Source organism: Vicugna pacos, chromosome 14, assembly GCF_048564905.1.
Source record: "Vicugna pacos chromosome 14, VicPac4, whole genome shotgun sequence".
Lineage (NCBI taxonomy): Eukaryota > Metazoa > Chordata > Mammalia > Artiodactyla > Camelidae > Vicugna > Vicugna pacos.
Genome location: NC_133000.1, coordinates 15,113,731 through 15,128,842, shown reverse-complemented (window position 1 = coordinate 15,128,842; position 15,112 = coordinate 15,113,731).

Genomic DNA, 15,112 nt, shown 5'->3' with positions numbered 1-15,112 from the left:
TGCAAAATGATGAGGGGAAATATCTGTTAATCTAGAACCCTGTGTCCAGTAAACTAACATTCAAAGGTGAGGATAATATAAAGACATTTTTAAACCAAGACTAAGAGAATCTTCCACTCACAGACCTTTGCAGAAAGAGGAAAAATAAACCCAGGAGGAAGGATTAGAATGCAAGAATCAACAATGAGCAAAGAAATTAGTAAATACATTGGTAAATCTAAACACTAACTAAACAAAATTATTAATTTTTAGAGCATAAACACAGGACGAGATTAGGACATTATACCGCATCGAACTGAAGATGAAAGGCAAGATTCAGAGTTAAACATTTAAGGTCCTTATGATGTTGCATATAAAATGTTTAAAAATTCACCTATAACTTTTAATACTTTTAAGGAAAACATCTTAAGCAAATATGCAAAAAAGAAAGAACGAAATGAATAGTTAGGATGAAGGACCAACAAAAAAAGCAAAATAAGTTTAACTGGTAGTACCGATAAAATCGTCCTCACTTCAGTATGTAAAATCAGGCACCAATTTATTCTTTGTAAATTTCCTCTGACGGAAACCACTGACCATAAAATACCACCTCTGCGACGACACTACTGTCCCCCGCCTATAAATCATTATTCAGTGGTTGTTCTTCATTCTTATAAAACACCATGAAAGACAGATATTAAAATGTTAGGGGAAGTCTCATATACTTGGGGCTTTTAAACCAGTGAGTCAAGTATCAATAACTATTTACACAGAACTCTGCTCTTTTCTGAGGGCAATACAAAAAAAAAGTCTCTCTCTCTCATCAGGTATTTTACAATCTAATTAGGGAGAAGCAAGCTATACAAACTCACCCAAAAAAATAAACCCTTGGATGAAAGACAGCACATGGTTAAGAGCTGTGGATTGTCTAAACGTTACAGTTCAGTGTAAGTGGGATTCTTTCCAACCAGGATGTCTTAGAAGTCTCTGACTAAATATATGAAATTTGATCTGGGCTTTTTAAGAGAGGTAGAGTTTTATTAGAGAAAACGGGGAATAGACATGAGCAAAAGTGCAAAAATATCAGAAAGTGTTGGAGCCAAGAAAGAAGACATTTTCAAGAAAGAAAGATAAGCATTGTGTGAAGTACTGAGAGAAATCATTGAATGAATTATTAACCATGACTGAAGCCATCACAAGGAAGAATTAATTTAAAATACTATTTTACACAGCTGTAGATAACAAACTAGTGGTTACCGGTGAGAAGAGGGATGGGGGAGGGGCAAGATAGAGGTAGAGGATGAAGAGGGACAAACTATTGTGTATAAAATAAATAAGTGACAGGGATATAGAATACAATACAGGGCATATAGGCAATATTTTATAATAACTAAATGGAATATAACCTTTAAAAATTGTGAATCACTATGTTGTACATCTGAAACATGATATTGTATATCAACTATACCTCAATTAAAAAAAGATATTATTTTAAAGATAACACCAATTTACATTTTTATTTGATTTTCCTTCTTTTATATTCTGTTAAATTCCCCACCAAATATAGCCAATATAAATACAAAATACTGTAAAATTTACATACATGAATTGCTCAGATTTTTACTACTTCTTCACACAACTTTATTTCCTAGATTTTCTCCAGCTTAAAAAAGAAGTAGGGGGGCATATCTTGTATGCTGCAGAAGGGATCTCCATACTATTGCTTGTTCAGAGTTCAGAGTTTTTAGGCTCTCGGTTTGCATTATTAAGAGTCATGATCTTAATATCTATCATTAATTAAGCAGGTATTGTGCTAAGTGCTTTACATGCTATTTTAGTTAATGCTAGTTGCCATAATAGATAAATAGATAAATCCCAGAATCTCAGCAGCTTAAGTGAAGTTTATTTCTCACTCACATAAAGTCCAAAACCAGTACTCCTAATAGGTATAAAGCTCTCCTCCACGCCATGATTCGGGGACCAAATTTCCTTCCATTCCTGAAAGACTTTTCCTCACCATCTTTAACGTATATTTAGTCAAAGGCTTCTAAGACATCCTGGTTGGAAAGGATCCCACTTACATTGAAAGTGCAGAAGGTGAAGGAACAAGGAAACTCACAGAGGAGATTTTTGTGAGCTAAGCTGAGCGAAGGAGTAGGATGTGTCTCTTCCTCTCATGTCCCACTGGCCAGAATTCAGTCATATGGCCACAACCAACTGCAGGTAAAGACGTGAAATGTGATTTGGCTGACTGCCCAAGAAAAAGTCTCTGCCACACATACACTTTTCCCCCCACTTAATACTAACAACCCCATAGGATGTGTACTATAACATACCACTTCACAGATGAGGAAACTGGAATTTTGACAGGCGAAGTCCCTTACCTAAAACTCACAGTTAATAAATGGCAGGATTCAAATTCAAACCTAGGCAATCTAACTCAAAAACTATATTCCTTATCAAGTTACCTGTAGTATGACTGAAATGCTTGTTACTGAAGAAGGATATTTAGGCTTTCTTTTAGTTATAAGAGTGGTATGACGATTTTAGAACTGCAAGTAATCCAAACCCATCATTTTAATTCTGAAGACATTGAGATCTAGAGGTAGAATGTGCCGTTGAAAGTATCAGATAGTGCAAAGGACATTTCAAGAAAAAGGACATTATAAGAAAATATAATCTTGACAAACTTGTAACTTATGTCATCCTTTTTAAAAGTTAACCTCCTAAAAGATGTGGCTTGACGTAGTTAAAGCCAGGCATTAAGATTCGGTTCTTGAAGCAGCAGCACAATGCAGAGTTAAGTCTGCCACCGTGTGGCGGATCCTAACGTCTGTTAAATGTAGTCTCATTAACTGTATTTGCCTCTCATTTATTTACTAACCAACCTGGATGTGATACTGCCTTTGATAAGAAATTCACACCCAGCTATGGTAAATTCTATAGGTTTAAGTACTTTTTAATTTTGAGATACATTTCTTCATCTAATTCTAAAATTATTGCAATTTTTTCTGATCCTGCTACAGAGGTGATCATCTTTTAAAACGTGCCCAGGTACTTTCACAAGAGGATTACTTCAGTGCTTTACAAACAAGGAAACAAACTCAACAATTAGTAGGGTTTATCTTAGTCCACTCAGAAGTGAATCAATGAGCCACATTAGAAGGCAGAATTCCCAGTCATGCAGTAGGGATATCCAAGGACTGTTCAAATATGCATAAAACACCATAGGAAGAAGGAGAATCATAATTTATACAGAGTTCACCAGTTCCTAGACTTTTAACAACATATACACTGTTGGTGGCAATGTAGTTTGGTGTAGCCATTATGGAAAACATTATGGAGATTCCTCAAAAAACTAAAAATAGACTTACCATATGATCCAGCAGTCCCATTCCTGGGTATATATTTGGAGGGAACTCTAATTTGAAAAGATACGTGCACCCCAATGTTCACGCAGCACTATATGCAACAGCCAAGACATGGAAACACCCTAAATGTCCCTCGACAGATGACTGAATAATGAAGTTGTGGTGTATTTATACAGTGGGATACTACTCAGCCATAAAAAAGAATAAAGTAATGCCACTTGCAGGAACATGGATGAACCTGGAGATCGTCGTTCTAAGTGAAGTCAGAAAGAGAAAAAAAATCGTATGATTTCACTTATAGGTGAAATCTAAAAAAAAAGACTCAGATGAAATTATTTACAAAATAGAAACATACTCACAGATATAGAAAACAAACTTATGGTTACCAGTGGGAAATGGGGATGGGAAGGGATAAATTGGGAATTCGAGATTTGCAGATCCTAACTATTATATATAAAATAGATAAACAACAAGGTCCCACTGTAGAGCAGAGAGAACTATATTCAATATCTTGTAGTAACCTATAACGAAAAAGAATATGAAAAAAATGTATGTATACGTATGACTGAAACATTGTGCTGTACAGATTGACACAAATTGATACAACATTGTAAACTGACTATACCTCAGTAAAAAATTATTCTCCATAAATTATACTAATTTGTCTATGAGAAAAACAAATGACAACTCTTGTTTCTTTTTATTTGCCCATAATCTAATCTGAGAGGTCCTCAAAATTTTTATTAAAAAGGACATTTGTGCAAAACCTACACTTAATTTTATACTTAATGAAAACATTAGAAGCACTGCCACTAAAGAAAGCATGGATTTTTTTTTTAAATAGCCACAAACTCTTTACCCCTCCCATGGAGAGACGGAGTCTGTGTATCTTCCCTTTTAATCTGAGTGGGCTTATAATTTGCTTGTCAGCAATAAAGTGCCATGCAAGTGGCCTGATGTCACTTCTGTGGCTGGGTCAGAAAAAGTGATGCATCTTCCCACTGGTTCCCTGGAGCACTTGCTCTGGGAGCAAACCAATAATGAAATGTAATATAGAAGGCAGAAACATTCAAACCTGCACCTACATGTCAATATACGAATTAGTGTACAATAAAGGTGAATTTCAAGTTGGCCAGGAAAAAAAACATAACTTACGCATTAAATAGTATTTATTCATCTAAGTTGTTGATTTTATCAGTAAAAGGTTGTCCATAATATCCTCCTTGTCAGTTTTCTTAATGTCTAAAATTTATAATGATGTCTTTTTTTATTCTTCATAATCTTCTCTTTTTGCTTAATCAGACTTACCAGCAGTTTACAAAATTTCATTAATCTTTAAGATCAACAATTTTCTGTATTTTTGCCATTTAATTGATTTCCATTTTTATTTTGATTATTTTATTTCTTCTACTTATTTTTTATTTAGTTAGCTTTTCTTTTTTCTCTCATTTTGAGATTGGTACATAGATAATTGATTTTGTATCTTTCTTCTTTTCTAATATAAGTACTTAAGTGTATGAGTTTCTCAGGGCTTTTGCTGTAACCCACAAATTTTGAGAGGCTGAATTTCCATTTTCATTCAGCTCAAAATATTTTCTAATATCCTCTGCAATTTCTTCTTTGATTTATGGGTTATTTAGAAGTGTATTATTTAATTTCAAAATATTTGAGGGGGTGTCCAGGTATCTTTCACTATCTATTGCTACCTTAATTCCACTATGGTCACATTTATTTTATAGCCCACCACATGGGCTACATTGGTGAGTGTTCTGTGCTCCTTCACCTTCCCCCTCCACCCCCATGCAATCATCACACACATTGACAAGACAACATTCCGTTCCAAGGTGGCAGGCAGGATCCAGGTAGGAGCAGGCTGGCAGGCTCCATGATGGAAAGCAGACTGCATGCCACCGTGAAGGAGACAGACTCCACTAACCCGAAAAATAAGAACACGACCCCTCTGGCTGTTACTGCATTTGTCTTCTGATTCAGGGCCTCCTACTGTCATTCTACTTGGTTCTGTGGAAACTCAAAGAGATGCTATAAAATAAGCATGCTATTTTAAAAATTCAGAGACAAAATAGAGCCCTTGGGGGGAAAAAATCATAGATGAAATGAAAAATGTAATGGAAGGGTTAAAAGAAAATGTTGAGGAAATCTTCCAGAAAGTTGAGTGAAAAGGCAAAGGTGTAAGAAAGGAAAGACAATATTTTTTAAATTGGAGAATAAGTCAGAGCTCAGCAACCAAATATAGGATTTCCGGCAAGGGAAAACATAAAACATGGGGAGGAGAATTCAAGATGTCCCGGAACTGAAGGTAATGTACTCCTAGCAGTAAGCAGCAGAGTAAAGGGCCCGCTAAGTTTCCAACATGATGGATGAAAACAGACTCATATCAAGACACCTGATTATGAAATCTCAGAATTCCTGGAACAAGAGAAGATTTTATGAATTTCCAGAGAGAAAAAAAGTCATATTCAATGGATCAAGAGTCTGGTTTTAGATTCTCAACAGCCACATTGGAAGCGAAAACACAAAGGAGCAATGCCTCCAAACTTCTAAGAGGACAAAATTTCCATCCTGGACTTTCACACCCAAAGCCAAACTATCAATCATTTGCTAGAGTGAAAGAAAGACATTTTCAGAGATCCAAGGTCTCAAAAAACATACCTCTTATGCATCTAAAAAGCTACTGGAGGGTGGAGGAGTATAGCTCAGTGGTAGAGCTGCATGCTTAGCATGCATGAGGCCCTGGGTTCAATCCCCAGTACCTCCATTAAAAAAAAAAAAAGAACAAAAAGCTACTGGAGATGAGCTCCACCAAGGTAACAGAGTGACCCAAGAAAGAGGATAACCTGGAGTCCAAAAGCGGAGGATCCAACACAGGAGAGAGGTCAAGGGAATCTCAAAGAATGTGCATACCACGTGGAGAGCAAGCAGTTGAAATTGAGGTAGGATGACTTAACAGACTGACGCATTGAGGGCTGTTATCACCGAGCTACATCGCTGTCATCACACACTCGTTCCCTGGAGGAAAATACTCCCAGGCCACCCTGGCTCAGATTCTTATCTGTATTCAGTTGGCCTTGAACATGTATTGATGAAGGTTCTCCCCTCCTCTCCATGCCCTACGGCCAGGATCAGCTGAGAATACTCCCTTCACCCCCAAGAAGTATTCTCATTTGTCGGCTCCCGAGAGCTAAAAATACAGAGCAGTCCCTTCCTATTGACCAGGGGTAACCAGTGCTGGACTGGGCCAGCTGCCCCCGAAGGGAGCTCTGTGCTTCCTAAGACTGTCAGGGCCTTGCCCACTGACTGCCCCAGAAAGGGCTCCTGCCAAAGTCCCAAGGAAGCTAAATTCAGCCTGACTCAGAGACGCTACAGCTCATCTTCTCCTGGGAGTCTCATCTAACAGCGATAACGTTCCTTCTTAGAGATTTGTGCTTGCTTCTGTTATTGTATTGATCACTCTTCACATGTATTTATAAAAATATAATTGTTGAGAAATGATTTGACATTTGACTGAGAATAAAAAAGAAAAAAACTAAGCTGGAGCAAGTTCCTCAATCTCTTTCAGCCTCAGTTTCTTTATCTATAAATGGGGACCAAAAATATCTTCCCAGAGCTGCTGGATGGAATAAATAAACTAATGAAGATATATCATGGATGATCCAGACTAGGGACTGAGTACAGTGATAGCTTCTTTGTAAAATCTCAGTTTAATAAGATGTGTCCTTTGATTGTGTGAGGATGTATGTGTGTTGTGTGTGTTCGGGGTTGTATATACAAAGTGTAGTGAGGGTAAAACAAAGGCACCTTGCATCTGCCAAGGCAGTGAGGCTTCCAGAGAAGGCAACTTTTTGAATTTTTGCAGAACAAATTGTGAAATGTGACAAAGCATAGGAGCCCCAGAAGCCTGTGAGCTACAGCAAAATCAGAGGTTTGGGTAACTGGAATAGTTTATGCCTCTTATTATATTTTACTATGGAAATTTTCAAACGTATGCAAAATGGAAACCCTGCTATAGTGCACCCCCAGTCTACCTCGCTTCCATAATTATCAATTTATGGCCAATCCTGTTATATGTAAATCCCAAGCTACTTCTTCTCCTTTGACAGATGATCTATAAGCAAATCTCAGAATCACATAATTTCATCTGTAAACATTTTAGTAGTATACATCTTATGGCCTTCTCAGTATTTAATACATTCTTTTTAAAAATAACAACAAAAAATAATTCAGTGGACCTATATATGCTAACATGGAGAGATCACACAAACACTGCTAAATGAAGTCAGTCAGTGACAGCCATCACAATTACATTAAAAGACCTAACCAAATAAAAACAAACAATAAAATAATAAAATATATGTGTGCTCCAAAATATGTAAGTATATTATAGGAAGATAATTGTAAAACTGTAAATCAAACTGTGGATTACGGTTACCCGAGGAGGGGAGTAGTGATTTGGAGGGTGAATTTAGGAATATCACCCTGTAGACTTTTAAATTGTCTGACTCTCATACAGAAACATATATTCATCATTACTTATGCAATTTTTTTTTATTAAAAAGAAGAGAATGAAGTAAACACTTTGCTGGTTGCTGCCCAGAGTGACAGGAACTCATCCGGGAAATGTGGGGAAGTCTCAAGTGCTGATCTGAGTTTCTAACTGTGAAGTGACCTTCCACCCGCCTTCCTAATCAAGCGGGTTTTTTCCTGCCAACTAAAAATACATGATCCAGTTCAGGAAATGTGGCTGATTGAACAGCAGCTGCTGCCAGGGACCCACTTTGCATACTGAAACAACCTTGGAAGGAAAACAGTGAAGGCTCCCAGTCATCAGCTCCTGTTTTGAGGCACGGCTGGAGCTCATCACACACGTTTGTCTTGGCTTCCACATTCCCCCTCCTGCATATTTTCAGCAGGCAGTCTCCGGCCCCTAAGTGTCAGGAAACCTCCTACAAATGCTGTAAAAGCAGCAGCTGAAGGAGCTTCAGTGCAAAGCTAACATTCTTCAGCTCTTTCTCACACTGTTTCAGAAAGCAGAGCATCCACTGTCGTTTCCTTTTCCTCTGAGTGTGTGTGTGTGTGTGTGTGTGTGTGTGTGTGTGTGTTAAGCAACAGAGATCCACTGCCAAGATACTATTTCTGTTCAGAAGGAGAGAGAAAGCTAAAAGAGAAAGGCAAAAAAATTTCCCCCAGCTTTGCCATGTTCCTTACTCGGTTATAAAGAGATGGTGTTTCCAATCAAATGGAAACTAGAAACAGCAGAAAAGTTCTGGAAGATGAGCTGTGCTGTAAATGTAAAACACAAGCCACTTAAAGTGATAATAATTTGAAGTACAATTTGTAATGCAAAATAAAGGCATTTAATGGAAAGGGAGAAAATATTTGCAAATGATGCGACTAACAAAGGTTTAATTTCCAGAATATATAAATAGCTCATACAACTTAATAACAAAAAAACAAACAAACAAATCCAAAAATGGACAAAAGACCTAAACAAGCAATCCTCCAATGAATGCATACAAATGGCCAAGAGGCACATGAAAAAATGCTTGTCAATATTGCTAATTATTAGAGAAATGCAAATCAAAACTACAATGAAGTATCACTTTATACCAGTCAGAAGGGCCACTATTCAAAAGTCCACAAATGATAAATGCTGGAGAGGATGTGGAGAAAAGGGAACCCTCCTATGGTGTTGGTAGGAATTTAGTTTGGTGTAGCCATTATGGAAAACAGTATGGAGATTCCTCAAAAGACTAAAAATAGACTTACCATATGATCCAACAATCCCACACCTGGGCATATGTCTGGAGGGAACTCTAATTCAAAAAGATACACATACCCCAATGTTCATAACAGTGCTATATACAATAGCCAAGATATGGAAACAACCTAAATGTCCATTGAGAAAATGACTGGATAAAGAAACTGTGGTATATTTATATAATGGAATACTACTCAGCCATAAAAAAGAATAAAATAATGCCATTTGCAGCAACATGGATTGATATGGAGATCATCATTTTAAGTGAAGTAAGCCAGAAAGAGGAAGAAAAATACCACATGATATCACCCATATGTGGACTCTAAAAAAAATTAAAAAGGAAGACACAAATGAACTTATTTACAAAACAGAAACAGACTCACAGACATAAAAAACAAACATGGTTACTGGGGGGACAAGGGGTGGGAATGGATAAATTGAGAGTTCGAGATTTGCAGATATTAACTACTATATATAAAATAGATAAATAACAAGTTTCTTCTGTATAGCACAGGGAACTGTATTCAATATCTTGTAATAATCTATAGTGAAAAAGAATGTGAAAAGGAATATATGTATATATATGTATGACTGAAACATTATGCTGTACATCAGAAATTGACACAACATTGTAAACTGACTATATTTCAATTTAAAAAATAAAAGCATTTAAAAATAATCTGCAATATTATAATATTCTGTATCTATTTCTGTTACATGATGTCCTAGTCTTCATATACATGAATAGTTGACCTCTCCCATTGATGTGGCATGCAGATACTTTTTGAATAGTTTTTAAACAAATACTGTGATAGACTGTACAGAGTGTAGCTCACAGCTGCTTAATAAAAATTGCATTGTATCTACAGAACATTAGAGCTGAATGAAATTTAGAGATGACCTGGTCCAACCTTCTTGCTTTACAGATTAGAAAATTGAGGTTTAGAAAGATCAAATAACTTAGCCAAGGTAACGCAGATAGAAAGTAGCAGGTCTGGGGCTAGAATCCAGATCTCCTAGTTCTTCAACCTGCCTGCTTTCTAACTTATGATGGTGCCTCACTGAATCAGCCTCACTGTTCTGCCCTGTCTCTCGTATGCAAGAAGCAAGCAAGGATCACTGCAGCATTTCCTCTGATTTCTTACTTTCAGATTTGATGACCAGGCTACACAAGTAACAAATTATGAGTACCTGGGACACGCCCATGGGGACACAGACAGACACATAGACACACACAGTGTTAACTCACGTTAAAAGACAGAGGTCTTGGAAGAGAGCACTGTGCTGTAAGAAGACAACCTTCTACCGTGGAATGTCAGGAAAACACGGCAGACACTGTTGCCCATCTAACTTTCTTCTTGCTAAGAAGAATGCAACTGTATTCAGCTATCGGAGATGGAGACAGTTTGCTCAGAGGTGAAACCTGCCTGACCAAGCCAAGTAATTTCATTCTCTTGGAAGATGAGATATTAGAGAAAATTGACTGGGAGACTTTGGGGGAATATTGGCTTCCTGATAAAATAAATACACACACACCTGCACACAAATGTACAAGAAGACTGCCGCCTTTCCCTCCCTCCTGCTTTTGAATTCAGCTGTGTGCGTGAGTAGCTTGGTGTTGCTGCCCCAAGGAAAGCAAACAACGCCCACAAGCTGATGATACCAAAGCATCCACGTGGAAAGAGATTGGGTCCTCGATGACACTGCTGAGCTGTCAAATCAACCTGGAGCCACCTCCCTCCTTCCATGAGATCGTAAGAAAACCTACTTTTTCAGCCACTTGCAGCTGGATGTTCTGGAACCTGCTGCTGCTGAACACAGTTACTTTGTCTCTCTGATCCTCTGCTTTTTCTTAACAAAATGGTGAGAACAGTGCCTACCTGGCAGGGTGGTTGTGAGGAGGAAATGAGATTATTAAACGCCTAACATGAAGGAACTCAGTAAATGGTAGCTACCAATATCATAGTCATTACAACCATTACCTCAAAGTCCTCAAGAGTGGAACTGTTTCCTCCACTCCCCAGTCTCCGTGGCACCTGGAAGCCTTTCCCTACTGCTCTGGGGACAGTACATTCAGCCACCACCTCCTCTCTGAAAGGCTGAGGAACTCCAAACATGGGTGTTTGGGGCCTGGAAGCTGGGGGGCCGGACAGCCTATAAAAGAAAAAAAAAAGGAAAAGAAAAATCTAGCGTGTAAAATCAAGGCATAACTCATAGTACCACATGATGACAAATTGTAAGATCTGAGCAAGCCAGAAACTGCTCATTTCTTCTGTCCTAGAAATCCCAACTCTGCCAATCTAGACAATGGAAATCATCCAAATGAAGAGAAAAACTTAACTCGCAAAATCTTTAGTTCAGCATTATTTTGGGAGTAAATCATAATATTTCTTCCTGATGTAGAATAATTATGAAGCCAACACAAAAGTTTTTATTGGAGACTATGTAGGGATAAGGCAGTGTAATTTTCTGTACAGACTTAAATGAAACAAACCAGAATACAGACATGTATGTACACTCTGGTTTCAACCACGTGGAACAGCTATAATTAGGCCAGACTATAACTGGCAAACTGATTATTAAGTAAGTGCAATGGAACACAGGAAATAAGGGGGCCTTGGACTGCTGAAGATACTCTGGCCAGGAAATGGAGGAAGGATGAGAAGAGATGACAGTGATAACCGTCAGGCACACAAAGGGCATTATTTTCTCTCCACTAAGGCCATTAGCTGGATTTCAGGCAGCCAAGCAGCAGACCTGGGCAGCAAAGATGCAGACGTGGGCCTGCAGCTGTGGCCCGGGAAGGCCTCCCAGCAGGAGCCCAAGCTCCAGGACCCTCCACACAGGCAGTGGGGAAGATGTACCAGGAAGACAGTCCAGCTCTCCAGACACTGTGAGGATGCTCAGAGCATCCAACACCCAGGATTTAGGGAACACAGGGAAACTGCTTCCACATGCCGCTGGCAGAACAAATTACTTTCTGGAGAATGTTTCTTATTGATTCACCCTGGGCTCACAGGACATGGCAGAAGCCAAGATCCACATAGGATAAGACAGCACACTACCTCGAAGGAACAGACCTCGTTGACCAGACAGCAAGATGAACCTTCTGGCTGTCATGATGTAGGACTTCTGATTTAGGGTCCCTCATTTTCATTCCACCTGGCTCCCCCACGACTGGTCCCTCACTTATCTTTTCCTCTACCCAAATATCTCCTCCTGTAGGAGGGGCTCCAAACAGCAACTCACCTCTTGTTTTATATAACACATATTTTATAATGTCCATTTACATCAAGAAATGAAAATCAGAAATAGAATCTACCTGCCCACATAGTCTTGAGAGAAAATCAATATAATGCTGTAGCTAAGAGATAAGGAATAAATAAACGGAAGGTAAATGTAGTAAGAGAATCTCTATTTCCATCATAAATGCTCAGGCACAATCATGGTAACAAAGCTGACAAATTCTTGCACCTAAACACAGAAGAAATAACATGGCCACAAAGGCACTTCCCACAGTGTTTTCCTGTGTCTTATCAACAACTTCAATGCTGCAGGCTTGGTGAAGTCAGAGATGAGATTTTCTACAATGGTGAAGAGCTCACGCTAAAGCTCCAAACAAAGTGCAAGCTTTCCTCAATTCACAGAGTCGTGACATTTCTGGAAAACGTAATGTATGTGAAACTGCAGAACACTGTCTGGGTTTTCGTACATATAAAACAAAACTAGGTTCTAAGATCAGATAATTTTAAAACAGTGGGATTTTAAAAGGACATACATGTCCGTGGCGTTCAAAAGTTGAATTCAAATTCAAGAACCGTTCTTCCTTGTGTGGAATTATCCTGGGCACTGCAGAGCGCCTAGAGTCTCTGAATACAGCAGTGTGCACTCACCAAACTTTCCAAGTGCTGCCCCGAGAGTTCCTGGTCCCAGCTTACGAGCTGGCCTTGTGCAGCCTGCCCACTTTCTCCGAGCCTGGGGAAAGCCTACCCAGGGCCATAGCTACCTGTAACTGGGCTCCCCCAAACACACTGCACCTGTGGCAACCACCCCTAATTCAGGTTTACTACTTAGGGCTCCACGGGGTTGTGCAATAAAGGATAGTCATAGATGCAGTTAAACGTCTCAAAGCATGTCCACCTCGAGCATGGCTGGAGCGTTGCTTCCCGCCACAATACCCCCAAAGACAACTGTCACACGCTCCCTCACATCCCTCGCCGGGGGGTGGCCCCCACTGTCCTTGACGGAGACCACGGCTAAGAAACTCTGATTGAGAGATTTACTCAAAAGGTTAAATGCCTCAAAGTTTGTTACCATTTGGGGGAAAAAAAGGAAAAACATGAAAAACGAAGGCATCATACTTGCTTAGACGTGCAAGGACTATCTCTGGGGAAAATATCTAAGAAGCTGATGATGGGGATTTTTTCTAAGGAAAGGACCGGCCTGGCTGGAGGACAGGGGTGAGAGGGAAACTTCCTTGACACTCACCCCCTTAGTACCTTTTGAATTTTGTATGGAGAGCTTGAAAATATAAATGAAATCTGATCTTTGAAAGATGCAGTCCTTGGAAACCAGTTATTTACTTGAGTGTTGTGCGAGTTGAGAAAGTGAGAGACTAGGGAAAGAGGAGGCCAGACAAACAGAAAGCTGGAGGCCCCAGGAAGCCCAGGAAAGGACGTCTCGAAAGGAGGAATCTGTCAGCATTTCTCCAGCACTTTCCAGGGGAACAAAGCCCTGACTCTAGCACTTTCTTCCTTTGGACCTACCTGTAGGGAGGAGAAATGAAAGCCATCACCAGGCTCCGTTCCACGATAAACAATCCCTTGAAAACCACCAACTTTCCATTGTGCCCAAATAGCCTGTTAGGGTGTGGTTTCCAGGGCTGATTCACACAGGACCCTGCATCCACCACGTGCCCCTCCTCCCCCGCCGCCTTCTCCAGGTGCGCTGCACAGAAAGCTGGTCCCTGACCTTGGGCTGAGCAGATCCCACTGGAAATGTAAGAAGTAGCATTCCGCTTATAGATCATTTCTTTGCGCGTGCAGAGAGGGTGCCTCGATCCTCCAGTCCTGACTGCCTGCATGAGCATTGGCAAACGTAAACTTTTAAACTCACTCTCTGAACCATGGGGCTCTACTCAGCAGCCCTGGTGGGAAGCCTGAAGTTCTTGGGGCAGTAGAGGTGGGGTACAGGACCCTTGTCCCTCCTGGTATCAGTGAGCCCCGCAGAGCCCCTCTTCTTTGTTAGCTGTAGAAGCTGCAGCCTCAGGTCACACCTCTCCTTCTGATGGCTCCCTTCCTTATTTCATGGTACTAACCTGGGACAAGGTACCTGATTTGCAGCTAAGTACCTGATGTGCCTTAACTTATGTAATCCTCCCCATCACCCTTTAAGTTAGCTACCATTATTACAATCATCACCCGCTTTACTGACAGAGAAACTGAGGCACAGAGAAGTTCAGGGACATGCATGGGGTGACACAACAAGTAAGTAGTGAAAGCCAAGTTTCCCCCACCCCAGGGTTCCAAATCAAAGCCCACACTGTTACCTTCTGCTCTTCGTTGCCTCCCAGGACAGTAGCCCTTCTAAAGCTTCCCACACGAGGGCGCCCAATGAAAAGATTCCCTCCTTGTTGAGCCGAAGGCATGGGGCTGGGCTGCACACAGGTAATTCTGTCCGCAAGGCCTTTGGGTAGAACTAACACCCTATTTAATGTAAGCATGGTTCCCCCGGCTCGGGTCTCCTCCAGCTCATTAGGGACCTTAGCCCTCAGGAAAGGCTCATTTATTTAAGTGCTCACGGGTCCTCCCCCCATGCCTGTCTAGACCCTGGAGGGCGATGTCTCTCTAAGAGCCCACTAGATGGCCTTCATGCTGGCCCTGTCGACCCAGGCTTCCCTGGAATCCTCTGGGCAGGAAGCTGGGGAGGGTTCCTCCCTCACTGGGTCACCTGGGGGCACTCTGCACCCAGGCAGCCTGGTGCGGTG